General features: G+C 41.7%; 1 long non-coding RNA gene across 1 annotated transcript; it reads right to left on the reverse strand.

The window, feature by feature from the left end:
- Positions 1–2,500: 2,500 nt before the first annotated feature.
- LOC110985719 (uncharacterized) lies at positions 2,501–17,568 on the reverse strand. Its single transcript, XR_015428298.1, has 9 exons — positions 16,240–17,568; positions 15,952–16,098; positions 15,253–15,394; positions 14,891–15,006; positions 14,471–14,614; positions 13,067–13,203; positions 11,672–11,821; positions 11,117–11,210; positions 2,501–5,027 (listed from the first exon to the last, which is right to left on the reverse strand). It is a non-coding gene; the product is annotated as an uncharacterized LOC110985719 (long non-coding RNA).
- Between the last annotated feature and the right edge of the window lie 135 nt (positions 17,569–17,703).

Here is a 17,703-nt window from a genome sequence, read left to right on the forward strand (position 1 = left end):
ACTGTACTCATAAAATAAGCATCCTCCCCATTTCCTTAAAATGCCTATAGATTGACCTTATAGTAAAGCGCCCTCAATTGTCTAGATAGGGATGATGGCACTTTTTAATTCACTTCACCCAAAAGGGATGTCAAATACGTGTCATCAGAAGATAAATTCCAAATGATGTGCGATATGCAGTGTTAGTTCAGTCCATCAGCAGTCCTGTCATGAGTAAGAGATCCAAGTCCTTTCATCATACCGGGTAGTTAATTCTCGGACTTGAAAATAGTTGAAAAGAATGATAGACTAGGAGGGACTTTGTGTCAGACTCAATTACAACACGGACTGTTTTGTATGAAATAAGGTGTACAATTGAGGACCATACAAGAATCCTTGATTTTTTGTTAGAATTTTCTCAGTTTCTACTGCAATTCATTTTTCTACGTTTAATTTCTTCCCAGACAGTGTCGACGGGGAAGCTGTGCGTAAGGAGAACCAGACACTGCTGATGAGAAGAGCGCCCTCACCTCCTTCATTGAGAGAAGCAAGATGGAGGACAAGATCCCACAGGACTTCCTAGATATGGTTCTTGAGAATGTCAAAAAGAAGTAATTCAGACAGATGCCAGTCCTCGCCTCCGTCACTGAGACGGAGCAGTTCCCAAGATTGCAGAAGGGATCATCAGAATCTTAGGCATTGATCAAAGGCAAGGAAAGGACTCAATCTTGTCAGAGATGCAGTTTCTCGCTTCCACCTTAGTGATGGAGCAAGTCTATCTGCATTTCTAAACTACTCAAAAGGATCAAAGGATCAGAATTTTAAAAACAGGATTCACATCGTAAGAAATATGAGTGTCATTTAATGTAGTTATATTCTGGCAACACAAGGAGAAAATCTTAATTGGTTCCAGTCCAATGCAAACTCTCTACAGAGTACTGAACTCTCATGACACTGAAGAACACTTAGGTCAGCACCTTGTCCAGGTCTCCTACACGGCCCTAAAAATAATGAAAGTGGAGTTTTAGGAGAATCTGAGTTAGAATGATATCCTGATAATGTGAGGGCGCTATTTTGATTCGGAAATTATTACAGCTGAGAAGTGATGCACTGAATCAAGATACGATAGGCATCACCACATGAAAAAAAACTGTCAACAGCTTTTTTTAAAACAATAATGCATACTTCTGTACCACATACGTCACATTTTTATAATTATCCACAAATATGATGACGTGTACCAGTGAAATTCATTTCTGACCTAAGAAGCTGCTGTTGCTGAGAAAATTGCGCCCTCTCTTGGTCAACCTTGGGGCTCATTGGACTCTGAAACCCATGATGCATTATATGTTATTGTATCAAAGTAGACACCTGGCTGAAAATTTCCAAGACAAAATGTCTGATCCTTTGATATTTTTTGAGCAGTATATGTTGGTGTACAGTACTATAATGAACAGGGTAGAGTCCATACATGATTCTTTGAGTAGCATACCTCCTTAACTGTTCCGATTTAATTGGGTGATATTTCAAAGGCCCAAAAATGGAACTTTTCCAATTTCTGTAAAAAAAAAAGGAGAAAGGGATTCATTGCTAGAGGGCGCTATTTGCCAAAAATGGGGTGCCATTTGCAGAAAAAAAGAGGGTGCCATTTGCCGTCATAAAATGGTAGTTCAGATTTCTGAATTATCAATAATTGCGGAAAACTCAGCTTTTGAGTCATTATCGTCATTCCTAAATTTGTTTCTTTAATTTTAAAGCAATTTTCAATGTGCAGTAAAAGTGCATGGTAAATTTTGGAGCCAAGGGGCATGTTCCATATACCCAATTATTCAGGACAGTGAGGGTTGTAGTGTGTTCATGACTTAACCACTTCCTGCCGGGGACTCCGGAATCGGAGACGTATGGTTTATGTGCGTGGCAGGGGTCTCCGAACTCGGATAAAGGTAACAGGGCCCTGTAACAAAAGACCGTACTCCGAACAAAAGACCAGGCTGCTGGGCATGACCGGCATTTTTCGCTCTCAAAAGTGGTGATAATCCAGCGTTATTTTGAAACCGTATACCAGGGTTTGGGGTATTTAGAGCAAGCGGATTACCACCGGGGACAAAAGCTCTCCACCACCGCAGCGATGAGCCACACAGCACCGCTGCATGCTAATCTGGCCCCTATTGAAAAGAGGTCAGCAGTGCACTGAGCCAGGTTCATGAACGAAAGACAGTTATACAACACCGCACAATCTGGGCTCTGTTTACAAGGTTGCAGGCCTGGCTGAAATACTCAGGCGTCAATGAAGGTCACCTGTTAACTTAGAGTAGTGCCTAAAGATTACTTCGTGCGGCTATAAACTACCGTTAAATGAAATGATGAATTTTTGAAGAATTTTGAAAACAGAAAAAATGATAGTCATGCTGGCCCAGCATCATCAACATTGAAAAACGCCCCGGCATGAAGTGGTTAAGAGGTACTTTTGCACACTCAGTACAGTCAGACACAATCGATCAGTTTGCTTTGAAACAAAAACTACTGTTTGCAAATAAGCTTATATCTTTGATGTATCGTAACCCATGTACCATATTTACACACATTTAAAACATTCATGTGTGTAGGTTTAAAAATGCTATACAAAAATTCCAATGATGTATTTGTATGAAAAATGTATTACCATTTGGAAAGCCTGTAGATGCTTGAAAGCTTTTAAAATTTGAACGGTAAATTATGCAATTCACATCTCTGTTTCCCATTCAGGCAGCCAAAATACCAGCCCTGTTCAGTCAACCTAGTGGCCGTTCTGAACCTCACTTCAACAAGTTTTTCCTCTGACAAAATTCTATGTGTGTTTCATATTTTCCAAGTTGTACCTGCACATTGCCAGAGCATTAGAAAAAGTCTTTTGCTGAAAATTATCACAAAACTGCAAGTCACAAATTGTTTTGAAAATACGGCCTCACTCTCAGCATGAAAACATATTTTATTGAAACAAATATTTTTGAAACTTATTCATCAAACTAGATATTTTGCAGGCAACACTGAAATTTCAATAGTTTTCAATGACGTTTTAGCACTGACACGAAATTTGTTTTGTTTGAAAATACTGCCTTGCAAAAATGCCTTTGTGTGTTTGTGAAACAATCACCATTTCTTGCTGTAACCAGTGAAATAAATGTTCATTTATTTAAACTAACATGAAGTTTTGCTGGTATCATCTGATTGTGAAAATGTAGTACTTTGCCACTTAGCCCTTCCAATCTCAAGCATTTTACATTGCCAGAGTTACAGCCGTTTCCCTTTTACCAATGTCAACCATTTTACATTGCCAGAGTTACAGCCGTTTCCCTTTTACCAATCTCAAGCATTTTACATTGCCAGAGTTGCAGCCGTTTACCTTCCACCAATGTCAACCATTTTACATTGCCAGAGTTGCAGCCGTTTACCTTCCAACAATCCCAACCATATTACATTGCCAGAGTTACAGCCGTTTCCCGTCTTTAGACTGTACATTGCAGCCCCATCCTAAGCCCTGCCAGTCTTAAACATCTTCCAAGCTCCTTAGATAAAGTTCCTTCTTGAAGCCTTTAGTGTCAATCCTACAAGGGCTACAATAAGCCCAATAGCAATATGGGACATAATGAAGCTATGTCCTTCAACCCCATGGGATCCTCAGAGCTCTAATACTGGTAGTCCCAAGCCCTCAATCATCCACTCTACCCTTCCTATCAGCTCTCAGACTTCCAGGCCCTAGGACTGCCACCCTTGCCCATCTCCAGTACAGAGTTTGGCCGAAAAATATTCTAAGTCCAAACAATGGAAGGTTTAAGATTTAGAAACGAGCACATTTCTTCAAGAAAGTGCCGTGGCATAGCGGTTAAGGACACTAACTGCAATGCACAAGGACCTGGGTTCAATTCCAGGTGGGCATGCACAATTTTGTTAAAAAACTTAGTATATAAAAAAAAAAAAAAAAAAAACCTCTTTTTCCTGGGGACCCCGGGATTTGAACCGGGATCCCCTGGCCTGACAGCCAGCTAGCTAACCACCAGGCCAATTGCCTCTTGATAAATAAGATTTCGGAACTTATATTTAAAGGTTAGAATTGCGCAATTTCAAAAAAGGTCAGAGGGCACAGCTTATCTGCATATATTTAAATAACAAAAGGAGAAATTTGAATATGCCAACAGCAGGGAATAGACAAAATATTCAGACCTTGCGTGTACATGCACTTCATATGTGGTATTTCCAAAATATATTTCCAAACCTTTCCGTATTTAAGATTCTTCAAAGTATTCATTTCTACATGTAATTTATGTTTCTGTCACAAAAAATTCATTTGTTTGTGGAACATTTAAGATTGAGAATTTGCAAGAACTGAAATTTCAGGGCATCTAAATTTTGAAATTTTTAGGACGTATAAGAAAGTTTGGTAGTAAGCCTCTATCTTGCTATAAACTTTCTAGGAATGTGTTGAGCATTAGCCGCATTACAGGTACCTGCTTATTTTGAATAAGAAGTTTCTACACTCTGAGAAAAACTATGCATAAAATCTCGAAAATTTAGAAAAAAATGAAAAGCAGTATTAAATATGGTACAAAATAATTCAATTTTTCTCCGAGAATTTAAGAGTTCTGATTTCACTTACTTTGCACAAGCATGAACAATATGATGGATATTTTGAATTTTCTAAACTTGAGTACACATCTTGTCTAAAACTTTGTCATTTTAAGTTACTCAGATAGTTACTTATAGTATGCTTGATGGCTTTCTCTAGAGACAAAAATATACCTGTAATAGCAGTCCTAAAAATATGGGTTTTGTGCAAAAAGACGTTGTGCATAATTAACTAGAAATCTCTGTTCCCTCTTCCAAAAAGCCTAAAACTGTTCCAAATAAGACAAAAGCCTTAAACCATGTTTTCCATTTATGTTTTGCTGTAAGTGTAATCTTTGAGCCTAAGCGTTGTAGCTCGCTGTTTGTGTTACCTAGGATTGCCAAAGGAAACCCCAGCAAATACCACAGCAGACAGGAACCACTTCAGCCTCGCTGATGCTTTTTGCCTACAGGAACAAGAAAAAATGGAAAAGTTTTTCAGGACACTATACTTAGGACAGTGGATGTTTAGTCATCACCACATTTAACTCAAGGGTATTTAGTCTGCTACAAGTAGACAGCGCCCTCTTTGAAGCATATGCAAATAAGCTAATAAAAGGTAATCAAATTCCCATGAAACGTTCAGTGGTCTAATACATAGGACACAAATCTAAATCACAAGATCCAGCTGAATCATCCTTTTTTGGTCCCAAAAATAGACTGGGGGGGTCAGTTTTAAATTTACTTCAACGTTTAATTACAGAGTATATGTATGTCATATCGACTGGCCCTGGAAGATTTTTGAACAGGGCAAGAAAAACCAAAGTGGCCTGAACAGTTGTAAATGAGTAGTCACAATAATTTTGTTAACGCAGAAAAAAAAGTAAGAATTTTATGTCAACCCCCCCCTTTAGATGCACAAATGCATATTGAAAAATATTGATTAGGTAAATTTGCCAGCGACGGCTAAATGTCCACTGTCATTACGTTGTTAGAATGCTATTATTTTTTAAAGATGTGCTACTATCTATTTTGCATATGAAACTCTGTGACAATTTAATTAAAAACTGCACTGTATGACAGTCCAACCCCTTTACAGGGTAGCTGCAATTAATTTGTTCAATGCAAACCTTCAAATTGCACCGTTGTGACTCTGATCTATTAATCTGACTTTGTTTTCTACAGCATTTTTGTGTCATGCTAATGATGAGCATTTACATATTCATGAGCCAAACTGTGATGTCATCCCAGGATGAAAGCCTCAATGCTTTGCACACAAATCCTGCATATCTGTAGGTTTTACTGGACTCAGTTTTCACTTCTTTGTAAATTCACTGTGCTTAATGTGCACAGCAAAAACAAAGCATCAAACCCTTTATCAGATAGGTTTTCAGTAGTTAAATTCTACAGTCACAATTTGAAACACATATGCAATGAACCATGTGTTCCCTAGGTGACTTCAAGTAACTGCGCCCTCAGTTGTCCAGGAGAGCATGAATAATTTTAAAGGATTGCAGAGGGGTTAAAGAAGATACAAAGCTGAAGAGAGTGTGTGTTTAAGAAAAATTGATTGCAGCTATGCATTCCATATGAGGTCCTTGGAACTTTGTGTCTTTAAGAAAAACTGATTACAGCTATACATTCCATATGAGGTCCTTGGAACTTTGCCGATCACCTTGTATAATCAGGACTGAGAACAATGCAGAACCAAGGATGGCAACTTGAGAATGCCTATGTTACATTAGAGCAGAATGAGGTTTTAACAGTGTTCTGGGTAATAACATAAATTAGGGGCCCAAAGGTGTAACATTTTGTGTTCCTGTTACATCTGGCCTTTGTTATTTGACATGGAAATATCACTGGAATTGATTCAAACTGTTACTATTTGTTTGGTGGGTAATCTGCATCATTAATTCATCGCTCTTGGAAATTAGAAAGTGTGTTCTGATGTGGCAGGGACATGAAAGAAAGGACTCCTAGTTTCTGGAATTATCCTGCTCATTAATGAGGTTTGAATAATTTGTTTGAATCCAAAAAGAGCTAGGGGGGTAAGAATCTGCCCCTCTTTGTGTTCCAATATCATCACAGTACGTTTTTTTACACACCAAGCCTTTAGGAAATTTTCTCGTAATATCTTCTAGTCATTTTGACCTCAATTTGGTAAAAATCAGACATATTCCTTTCTCCTGCTGCACCAAGTATTTCAAGAGAGCTCATCAGCCAAAAATGTCAACTTTCCCCACTGATGTAAGCTGACACATATGTGGCCTTCAAATGACACCAATAATAAAGTCATGCATCAGATGGAATTGATATTTCCCCTCTGTACCGATAATGAATGTGTCTATATGCATGCCAAGTTTAAAGAATTATTGGGCATAGGAAAACTGAGTTCAAAACAGGAGAGTGATGAAATGGTCGGAAAAAATGTTCCGTGAATTGTCTGAAAAACAGCTATTCTACTGAAACTTTTTTCAAATTGCCACACTTTTTATAAGATTTTCTTACAGCACTTTTGCCTGCAATGTGAATTCAGTGTTAGTCATTTCTCTGAGCACATCATAAGAGATAACAAAACCTCAGTCCCAACATAAAGTCCTCCCTCACAGCAGTCTGGGAGAAGTTTGCTTACGAATACCTACCCAAACAGTCACTACATATGCAAATTTCCTTCATGTGATCAACCGTAGTGCACCCTTTAGGCCCATGATGCATCACGGCGCTGCTGCCATGTCTGTCCTTTTTTGGAGTGTGAGGTCCAAGACAGAGTGGGGAGGACAGGAGGGCCTTGACTGTTTGGGTAGGTATTTGTTAGCAGACTCTTCCCACACTGTTGTGAGGAAGGAGTCTACTGCACTCAACCTACCCAACCAGTCACAATACATATGCAGAGTAGCACTGTACCCTGGATTGGAGGAGGTTAGCCGAGGATGCACTGAAGTGTGTGAGACCGTGAAAGGAAGACACCCATATATACGGTGTGGAGCTGGAGGACGATGGAGTGCCGGTCCTCATGGTCTCGGTGAAGAGGCTATAATAGATATGCCTCAACAGAACTCATTGCAGAACCATACTAACTACATCCTGCATGGAGCCGGGGAACCTGAAATGGGACAAAGGGAACTGGGCCTTGTAACAAAAGACCGTACTCCGAACAAAACACAAGGCTGCTGGGCATTATCGACATTTTTTCACTCTCAATAGTGGAGATAATCCAGCCTTGTTTTGAAACAGTATACCACGGTTTGGGACATTTAGTGCGAGCGGATTACCACCGGGGAGAAAAGCGCTCCACCACTGCAGCGATGAGCCACACAGCACCACTGCACGCTAATATGGCCCCTATTGAAAAGAGGTCAGCAGCGCACTGTGCCAGGTTTGTGAGCAAAAGAAACTTCCATAACACCACACAATCTGGGCTCTTTTTACAAGGCTGCAAGCCTGGCTGAAATACTCAGGCGTCAGTAGATTTGTCTGTCAGACTAGAGTGGCCACCAGACAGTAATTTGTGCGGGTGTAAACGTTCATTCATTGAAATGATGAATTTTTGAAGAATTTCGAAAACTGAAAATCTTGAAAAGTCCCGATTATGTGCACTGCATTTTTCAAACCACCCGGCAGCAAGTGGTTAAGGCTCAAATCCACTTGCTGGTTCATGTTGATAAGACCAGAGCAGGGATCGATCACTCAATCCTGGGTAGTTAGAGGCTCAAGTCCACATAATGGTTCATGGTGATGAAACCACAGTAAAGATTTGTCACTCAATCCTGGGTAGTTACAGGCTAAATTCCACATAATGGTTCATGTTGATGAGACCACAATAAAGATTTGTCACTCAATCCTGGGTGGTTAGAGGCTCATATCCATCTAATGGTTCATGTTGTTTACACTAGAGCTAGGACTAGGGATTAAATCCTGGATGGCTTGAGGTTCAAACCGACTCTTCGTTGACAATGAAACAAGAGGAAGGAATGGTCACTCAAGCCTGGATGGTTTGAGGCTCAAGTCCACCTCACTGTTCATGTTGCTGAGACTAGAGCAGGGACTGGTCACTCAAGCCTGGATGGTTTGAGGCTCAAGTCCACCTCACTGTTCATGTTGCTGAGACTAGAGCAGGGACTGGTCACTCAAGCCTGGATGGTTTGAGGCTCAAGTCCACCTCACTCTTCATGTTGCTCAGACTAGAGCAGGGACTGGTCACTCAAGCCTGGATGGTTTGAGGCTCAAGTCCACCTCACTGTTCATGTTGCTGAGACTAGAGCAGGGACTGGTCACTCAAGCCTGGATGGTTTGAGGCTCAAGTCCACCTTACTCTTCATGTTGCTCAGATCGACTAGAGCAGGGACTGGTCACTCAAGCCTGGATGGTTTAAGGCTCAAGTCCACCTCACTGTTCATGTTGCTGAGACTAGAGCAGGGACTGGTCACTCAAGCCTGGATGGTTTGAGGCTCAAGTCCACCTCACTGTTCATGTTGCTGAGACTAGAGCAGGGACTGGTCACTCAAGCCTGGATGGTTTGAGGCTCAAGTCCACCTCACTGTTCATGTTGCTGAGACTAGAGCAGGGACTGGTCACTCAAGCCTGGATGGTTTGAGGCTCAAGTCCACCTTACTCTTCATGTTGCTGAGACTAGAGCAGGGACTGGTCACTCAAGCCTGGATGGTTTGAGGCTCAAAACCACCTCACTCTTATTGTTGCTGAGACTAGAGCAGGGAGACTGGTCACTCAAGCCTGGATGGTTTGAGGCTCAAGTCCACCTTACTCTTCATGTTGCTGAGACTAGAGCAGGGACTGGTCACTCAAGCCTGGATGGATTATGCTCAAGTCCACCTCACTGTTCATGTTGCTAAGACTAGAGCAAGGACTGGTCACTCAAGCCTGGATGGTTTGAGGCTCAAGTCCACCTCACTCTTCATGTTGCTGAGACTAGAGCAGGGACTGGTCACTCAAGCCTGGATGGTTTGAGGCTCAAGTCCACCTTACTCTTCATGTTGCTGAGACTAGAGCAGGGACTGGTCACTCAAGCCTGGATGGATTATGCTCAAGTCCACCTCACTCTTCATGTTGCTGAGACTAGAGCAAGGACTGGTCACTCAAGCCTGGATGGTCTGCGGCTCAAGTCCACCTCATTGTTCATGTTGCTAAGACTACAGCAAGGACTGGTCACTCAAGCCTGGATGGTCTGCGACTCAAGTCCACCTTACTCTTCATGTTGCTAAGACTAGAGCAAGGACTGGTCACTCAAGCCTGGATGGTTTGAGGCTCAAGTCCACCTCATTGTTCATGTTGCTGAGACTAGAGCAAGGACTGGTCACTCAAGCCTGGATGGTTTAAAGCTCAAGTCCACCTCATTGTTCATGTTGGTGAGACTAGAGCAAGGACTGGTCACTCAAGCCTGGATGGTTTAAAGCTCAAGTCCACCTCATTGTTCACGTTGCTGAGACTACAGCAAGGACTGGTCACTCAAGCCTGGATGGTCTGCGGCTCAAGTCCACCTTACTCTTCATGTTGCTGAGACTAGAGCAAGGACTGGTAACTCAAGCCTGGATGGTTTGCGGCTGAAGTCCACCTCATTGTTCATGTTGCTAAGACTAGAGCAAGGACTGGTCACTCAAGCCTGGATGGTTTAAGGCTCAAGTCTACCTCATTGTTCATGTTGCTAAGACTAGAGCAAGGACTGGTCACTCAAGCCTGGATGGTCTGCCGCTCAAGTCCACCTCATTGTTCATGTTGCTGAGACTAGAGCAAGGACTGGTAACTCAAGCCTGGATGGTTTAAAGCTCAAGTCTATTCAAGTCACTATTCATGTTGCTAAGACTAGAGCAAGGACTGGTCACTCAAGCCTGGATGGTTTGAAGCCTGCTTGTTCATATTGTTCCAACAGAAGCAAGCATTGGTCACTCAAGTCTGGATGGTGTAAGGCTGAAGTCCAGCCATTACTGAGACCAGAGACATCACGTCCATCAGCTGATTCAAGTTTCTGCCTAAAACTCTTATTGGATACGTATGCCTGGAAGATAAGACACTCAAATCCACCTGCTGGTTTACACTGGATGCATGAACAAGATAGTTCCTAGTCATTTGCCTCAATCCAAGCTTGCAATGAAAGTGTAATGGATGGGGCTCTTTATTGCAATACTAAACAGAAATGTAAAATAGGTGATCATTCTTCTAGTCAGAGATTCACGTTGACTTGATGAAATCAGACAATGAAACCAAAAGGCAACAACAAAGAACCTCAGTTGAGAACCTTTTGCTGTAACACAACTGGATAAAATGTGCCAGTAACATTGAAATACAACTTCACCAAAGAAAGATCAAGCTCATCTTCTGCTTTGACTGAAACACGTCAGTCCCTCTCTGGATTTGAATCCAATGAGGCCCAACTGTGCACACTTTGCCAACATTTTTACACTCTCAAATAAACTTTGACGATCAGTTTAAGATATGAAATGCCCGACGAACTTCCATATGGTTGAAAGCTAGGCTAAGGTGGGTATACTTAAGGACAACTTTCAGTGATGACTTTAGCTCACTATGATTTGAATAGCATCACCTGAATAATGGATGGCTTGGAACATCTAGTCGATGGACTGATCTGCGTACGAGATCCTGGACTTCATTTCCGTTTCCAAAAGTTTCCTATAACCCTGAATTAGAAAGAAAAGATCAGGATATAATAGTTTTACTAGCGATAGCAATAGCACAAACAGATTTTATACAGGATTGATAGTAAAACATGAGAGTGCAAAGGCTGACATCCAAGAAACTAATTTTCCCTGATTCAAGACTCATTTTTGCTTAGTCCTGAGTAGAGTGCTTGAGAAGAAAGCAAGCTAGGGTTGGTGAAGAAGTGGTCTTTTGACAACCCAAAGGCCACTTCATATACATGTACCTCAGGTGAATGCAATAGCAAAGTAAATTAGATACCTAGAACAAAAGCCCCCCTAAGAAATTAAGAAAGATTATGAAGTCTGTCTTGGTCTCAGTCAGTGTTAACTATGACCGAACACCACTGAGTGTTCTCCTCTGGAAAATAAGGGCATCAGAAGTGCCCGTCCAGGCAAAGTTAACCCCACTTACGCCAAAGAGTTAAAGTGAAAATTCTTACCCTAGCTGTTACCCTCAACTTGCAGAGTGCATATCAGTGATGCTTTGTGATTCCAACAGGTGCCGCGTGGTGTCAGCATCAGAACATTAACTAAAACTGCAGGCAAAGAGGTAGACGAGTCAGGATGCTCAACCTAGTCAGGCATCCGTGCTGTGAACGTAACAAGAAGTTCAACATATGGACATTAACCTTTGATAAACATTCAACAATCACACATTTGAGCCTGGTATTCTCAAGGCTCAAGATTTCCCACCGAGTCCAATCTCCCCCAGTAAGGCGCCAAGTCAAAATAGAAACGGTTGACCAAGCGGGAAATGGTTGCCCTTAATCCACTTTCAAACCGTTGCCCGATTCAACTGCAAGTGGGTAATGGTTGCAAGACACCGTTTCCCGAAAGAGAATTGGCTATGCGGCAACCCCTTTGATGCATACTACCATCTCCCCCACCTTGGTACAAAAGCCCTGACTCCCAGCTTACCATGAATGGTTATTGTGCATCGGCTTTGTTATGTAAATTGGGCCAGTTCATCCACAGGCTTAGCACAGCTTATTCAGAAGGGGAAGCAATTAATCTCTTAACAAAAGACTAACTCCATCAGAGTCAACGGGCCTATGTGCATCACTAAGTCTCGTGTCACTGAATTAAGATCTGTAGTTTTCTTTCCCAAAATCTAGCACTGTCAGGCAGTGATTTCCACATCACAGATTTGTCAATAATTGGATTAGACAATAGAGTAAATGGAGAAGATTATAGATGCAACAATCACGGGACTTCAAAATCAATCTAAAATGTGAAATAAGAAAAGTCCACTAATGTTGGTATGGGTAGCGTGGCAAACTGAAGAAAAAAATCCTTATCCATTTAAACGGTAGTATAAACCCATCCTTAACCCCCCCCCCCAAAATTGTTGACATATCAATGGGCTGGGGTCCCAGCTGTTGATAAACAGCTCTAATGACTCAACCACCAGCCACAATGGAGTGTAATCCTTAAAGCTCTCTATTGTTAGAAAACATCACCCAGGAGTGGTGTTCATCAAACCACAAGCATTTAGCTAGTGACTCCCTATCGTTGCCCGCTTTACTCTGAAGCGGGTAAGGAGCTTATCGTTTATGTATCGTTTCCCACTTCATGAACCGTTTCTATTTTGACTTGGTGCCTAACTCTGATTGGAGAGCCATGAAAATTAGATATTGTGGTGAACGTTGTCCCAAGAGAATCTAAAGTAAAAGTGAAAACATGAACCTTAGATTAGTGGGAGAGGATTCATGTAGTACAGCTGGTACGTACCATACAATGTATTTAAGTATCTTGGTGTGTATGCGTAAGTTTGTCACCAATGATGTATTAAATATGTCCAATGGTTTGCTCTGGGGATGGTCTACGTTGAATACCTGACAAATGCCACACAATATGGAGCTGGAGAAGAAATTCTTCCTGATGGATTTGAAGGTATGAAACAGTGCCCTCAAGAATTCTACAGATGGTGCCGCCTTCTTCGAGATTTAACGAACTGTTTCTTCAATGGTACCTGTGCAAATGACAAGGATACAAGGTTTTAACTTAAGCTACATTTTGGCCATAAGTCAGCAGAGAAACAATGGATAGGAAATTTAAACCATGACGACCAAGTAAAGTTGACAACACATGTACATAGCAAACTGTTGGTGATGTAAGCTCCGGGTGGGCCATCTCAGTACAGCAAGTGATGACACACCTGTAGACTTTCCGTTGTCAGATAATTCATCGGAACTGTAAGAAAATGGCTCAAAACTTTAGCATACAGATGCAGTGGAGGTTGTTTGGCCCGACATTCCAACTGAAGGGGTCACCATTGTTTGTAGCCAGCAAGAAGACACTGAATTGCCCAAATTAGGAACATGGTTGGTACATGAACTGGGGGGCATGTGGCCAAGTGGTTAGGGTTTGTGGCTTCCAATCATAGGGTCTGAGGTTCCCTGGCGGTAAATTGTGGCCCTTGGCAAGCCTCTTAACCCCTGCTTGCATCTCTCCACCCAGGAGTATTAAAGGGTACCATACCAGCATTAGCTGGGGAAACAACCTGCGATGGACTGGCATCCAGTCGTTTCATGCCAAGGACACCAGAGATAAACACCTGCTTGATGAGCCAAATTGGCTCGGACCAGACTTTTTTGGTACATGAACTACATGTAGCACTACTTCAGTTGCATCAATGAAGATGGAAAAGAAAGGTGGTGCTCTCTCAAGCGTGAAACTACCAATTCCCACATGCACATAATGGCAGTGCTCTCTCAAGCGTGAAACTACCAATTCCCACATGTACATAATGGTAGTGCTCCCTCAAGCGTGAAACTACCAAATCCCACATGTACATAATGGCAGTGCTCTCTCAAGCGTGAAACTACCAATTCCCACATGTACATAATGGCAGTGCTCTCTCAAGCGTGAAACTACCAATTCCCACATGTACATAATGGTAGTGCTCCCTCAAGCGTGAAACTACCCATTCCCACAAAGATGTGATCTAGTGCAAGGCTTCCCCTGCCCATTCAAATGTATAGCATCCAATCTCACTGGTTTTAGTGACCATGCACCTACAAGCGGTTAGTTTTTGGCCAAAGCTGCCACCTCGCATTAAAAAAATTAAAAGCAAAAATTTAAAAGGGAAATAAATAATCCAAGTCTGAGATGTCCATGCAATGGTCCTCTTTCACACTGTCCTGATTAGCAAAGAAGGTCATAAAATACAAGATTCATCTCTTTTTTTCACAAGTTAAAACAATATTGGGCCAGAAATAAAGGAAAGACAAGCTTGCCTGGGCTTGACTTGAACTGACTTGGATGGAGCTCCTTGATGTCACAGAGGTTAACATCCTGGTGGTCACAAAAGGGAAGGGTGGTTGTTGGAGAGGTGAATTGGATCGGCTCCATCAAGGTAGACCTATGGGACATCATATCCTCTGTATTGACAAAGCACAGGAAATATGAGTTGAAAGTTATGAGTTGCAGATAAAACAACTTTGGGCCATTCTACCTGCTTCCTAGATCAACTCAAATGAAAGTATGAAGCAAGTTCTTTGAACTTTAAAGTCATTTTTGCTTGTTTAATATCTGAGAATTAATCATTTCATAAAATACAAGAGTAATGCAGGTGAAATCCTACAAACAGAATGGAACTCTTCTAAAATGAAATTCCTGTGGTTCAGTTCTGTAGCAATTTGCTCTTCCATTCTAACCTGAGTTGCAAACTGGACTGGACATCTTATTTGTTATTATTTTCATTCCTAACTATTTCTGGTAATGGACACCTCAAAAATGTCCAAGGCACTGTAGCTCGCAAGCCTGAAGAGACCTGTAGAGAGGAGACAATGAGAAGCAGTTAGAGTTTTACAGGTGGGAGGAAAACCCCAGAGGAATATTCTGGGTAAAACCCACGGAATCAGGTAGGGACTGAAAATGTAATGCACAAGTGGACATAGCTGGGAATCGAACCCGGACCGCAGAGGTGGAAGGCGAGGAAAGAACTTGACAATTCACCGAAGGGAAAAAAGGTAACAGAATTTCGGAGGTATTTTTTAAAATAATTGAAATAATGTACCAGTGTCGACAGATCCTAGTCATGCAGTATTCTGTGCACGGCTGATTCTGCAGCCCCTGGGGTGGTTCCTACACAGCCTTGTTCTCAGGCCGACTGCATTATCAGCCTGGGATGAGCTCCATGCACATGTCTTCTTTAGTTTCTGGGCAAAGAAACACACGGCAAATTCTTCCAACCAGGGTTGCTACGGGAAACCAATCAATGCCATCATTCTGTCAACTTTATTTCAATGTTAAATGAACACAAAGTCTTCATGAAACACCTGTGATTTTTGCCATACTTGAAAGTCATTAGGCTTAAGTAACATCCCATGACCCCCACTGGCTTGCGTGTTTTATCAAAAATCTTCAATTTCTGTTTCCTGACAACATTAGCCTTGTGGTTATTCAATGATGCAAAACATGCATGTTAAGGCCTAAAGAGAAAACTTTAGGTCTCCGCTTTCTGGTCAGAGGTTGGCTCCAAAAGTGGTGAAGAAACATCTTTTTTTGGCCCTCATTTTTTTTTTCAAATAGACTGACCCCCTCACTACATGCACATGCACTTACTGCTTAAAAGTATTTCCAGCTTGTCTATGTATACAGGACATAAGATCACCACACCTGCCTAGTTGCAATTAACATGATTAAATCACAAGGGTTAGCAGGTGGGTTAGAATGGGTGAGCTTGGAGGAAAACAAAAAACCACAAAGTACTCACCAGAAGCTTTGAGGGCCCCACAGCAATGGAGGGTCTATGGTTTACATTGGTGTTTGCCTAAAAGGCAACCCTTAAAATCCCCTCTTCTGGTGTTCTATACGTGTCAACCTTTATAAGATAAGACCGCAGTGCTGAACTTGGGGTATTCTAGATTTAAAAAACAGATTGTTTGGAAATTCTGAAATCAGGAAAATCCTGAGAACAAATCCTGAAATCAGGAGCGATCCTGGCAAATTTCTGCCCTGTAGCAGTACGTGTGGGTGAGCATAATGTCATATCCAGACTTACATGTTGCCATTATCCAGTCATCTTTGACCTGATTGCCAGCTGCCAGGTGTGTATGCAGGTGTGGGGTCCAGCATTGAAGTGTGCCAATGCAACGCAGGCAAGTAGGGTACATTTGATTACAAGGCAGACCTGGAAAAATAGCAAGCTATCGCATAAGAGAAACTCAAACTAACTGAAGAATGTTCACAGGCAAAGTTGCAGGGAACGGAATTAATAGGGACTAACACAAGAATTCTACATGGACATGTAAGTATCAAAACCTCCCAGAAAAACTGATCAACCCTTAAAAAAATGACCAAACTGAAAAATTAAATACACTGTAAGTCATGAAAAACAAGGACTGAAGTTTAACCAAAAAAGAGCTCGGGGGCTGTGGAATCACAGATCAGCCGAAACTTTATACTTCTCCACTGCCGTGCTCAATGTACATCTAGGTAGGGCTGCACATTCAGTATGTGGTCTTGAACTTCAACTGACCATCATAACAAAACAATATGTTGGATTGACCACACCTAATGTTTACAAATGAAGTATGGATCAGCCGAGTGAGAGTGCTGGCAGTGACAAGTTACATGTACACGGTCCAAAATAACATGGCTCTTTCAGAGTTAACCAACACAGTTTGTCAACACGGTCAAATAGAACATGTACACTCGGACTTCAATCAATGATTCTAGCAGACAGAACTCAAGCAGATGACCACTCCAGTTATGAGAAACAATACATGACATGTGAGCTGACTTGTCTCTGCTGATCTGCTTCATGTACATTGAGTATGGCCAGACCGTGTAGCCAAATTAATGCAAGAAGCCATGGCTTAAATCAACAGCGGGTATGCTAATATAATGACGTAGGTAAAGGAGGGGAACGCTTAACTACTGGTCTACGGCATTTTCACCGTCATGAAAGGGGAGCTACTCTTATGTTAAAAAGAGATTCATTCAAACCCAAGCAACTGTACCTGTAACATTTGGCTTAGCTTCACTTACGGGGAGCAACCCTGACCTGGGAATGGTCTTGAAACTCAAGTAACTCATGGAGGCAAATTGAACGCACCTGAGATCACCCCAACAGCTGGTGTCTGGAGGTGTACATGTTCATCACCAGTAAAGATTGCGCAAATCACCGTAGTAACAAAATGGCCGTGTCAAAATGACAAAATTATTAAAATTCCTGAACAGTGGAAGGAAAGGAAGATTTTTTATTTAAAGTTGATAAATTCTAGTAACCCCTAACAGGCCTACGTACACGTACAAGTTTTTCCAGAAAAGTACACGTAGGCCTAGGCCTAAAATCTTCATTGTGGGCACATTTTCAAAGCATTTATTCTGCATTAAAAAAAAATGGAAAATCATGCCAATAATTAACCTTTTCGATGTTTGCGATGGATTATGGGTTTGGATGAGAAACAAGCAATGTATTTGATACACAACCCTTACAGGGGAAGTGAACTTGTCAGAAATC

Source organism: Acanthaster planci, linkage group LG18 (genome assembly GCF_054643075.1).
Source record: "Acanthaster planci isolate LZ-2023a linkage group LG18, COTS_SCS, whole genome shotgun sequence".
Classification (NCBI taxonomy): Eukaryota; Metazoa; Echinodermata; class Asteroidea; order Valvatida; family Acanthasteridae; genus Acanthaster; species Acanthaster planci.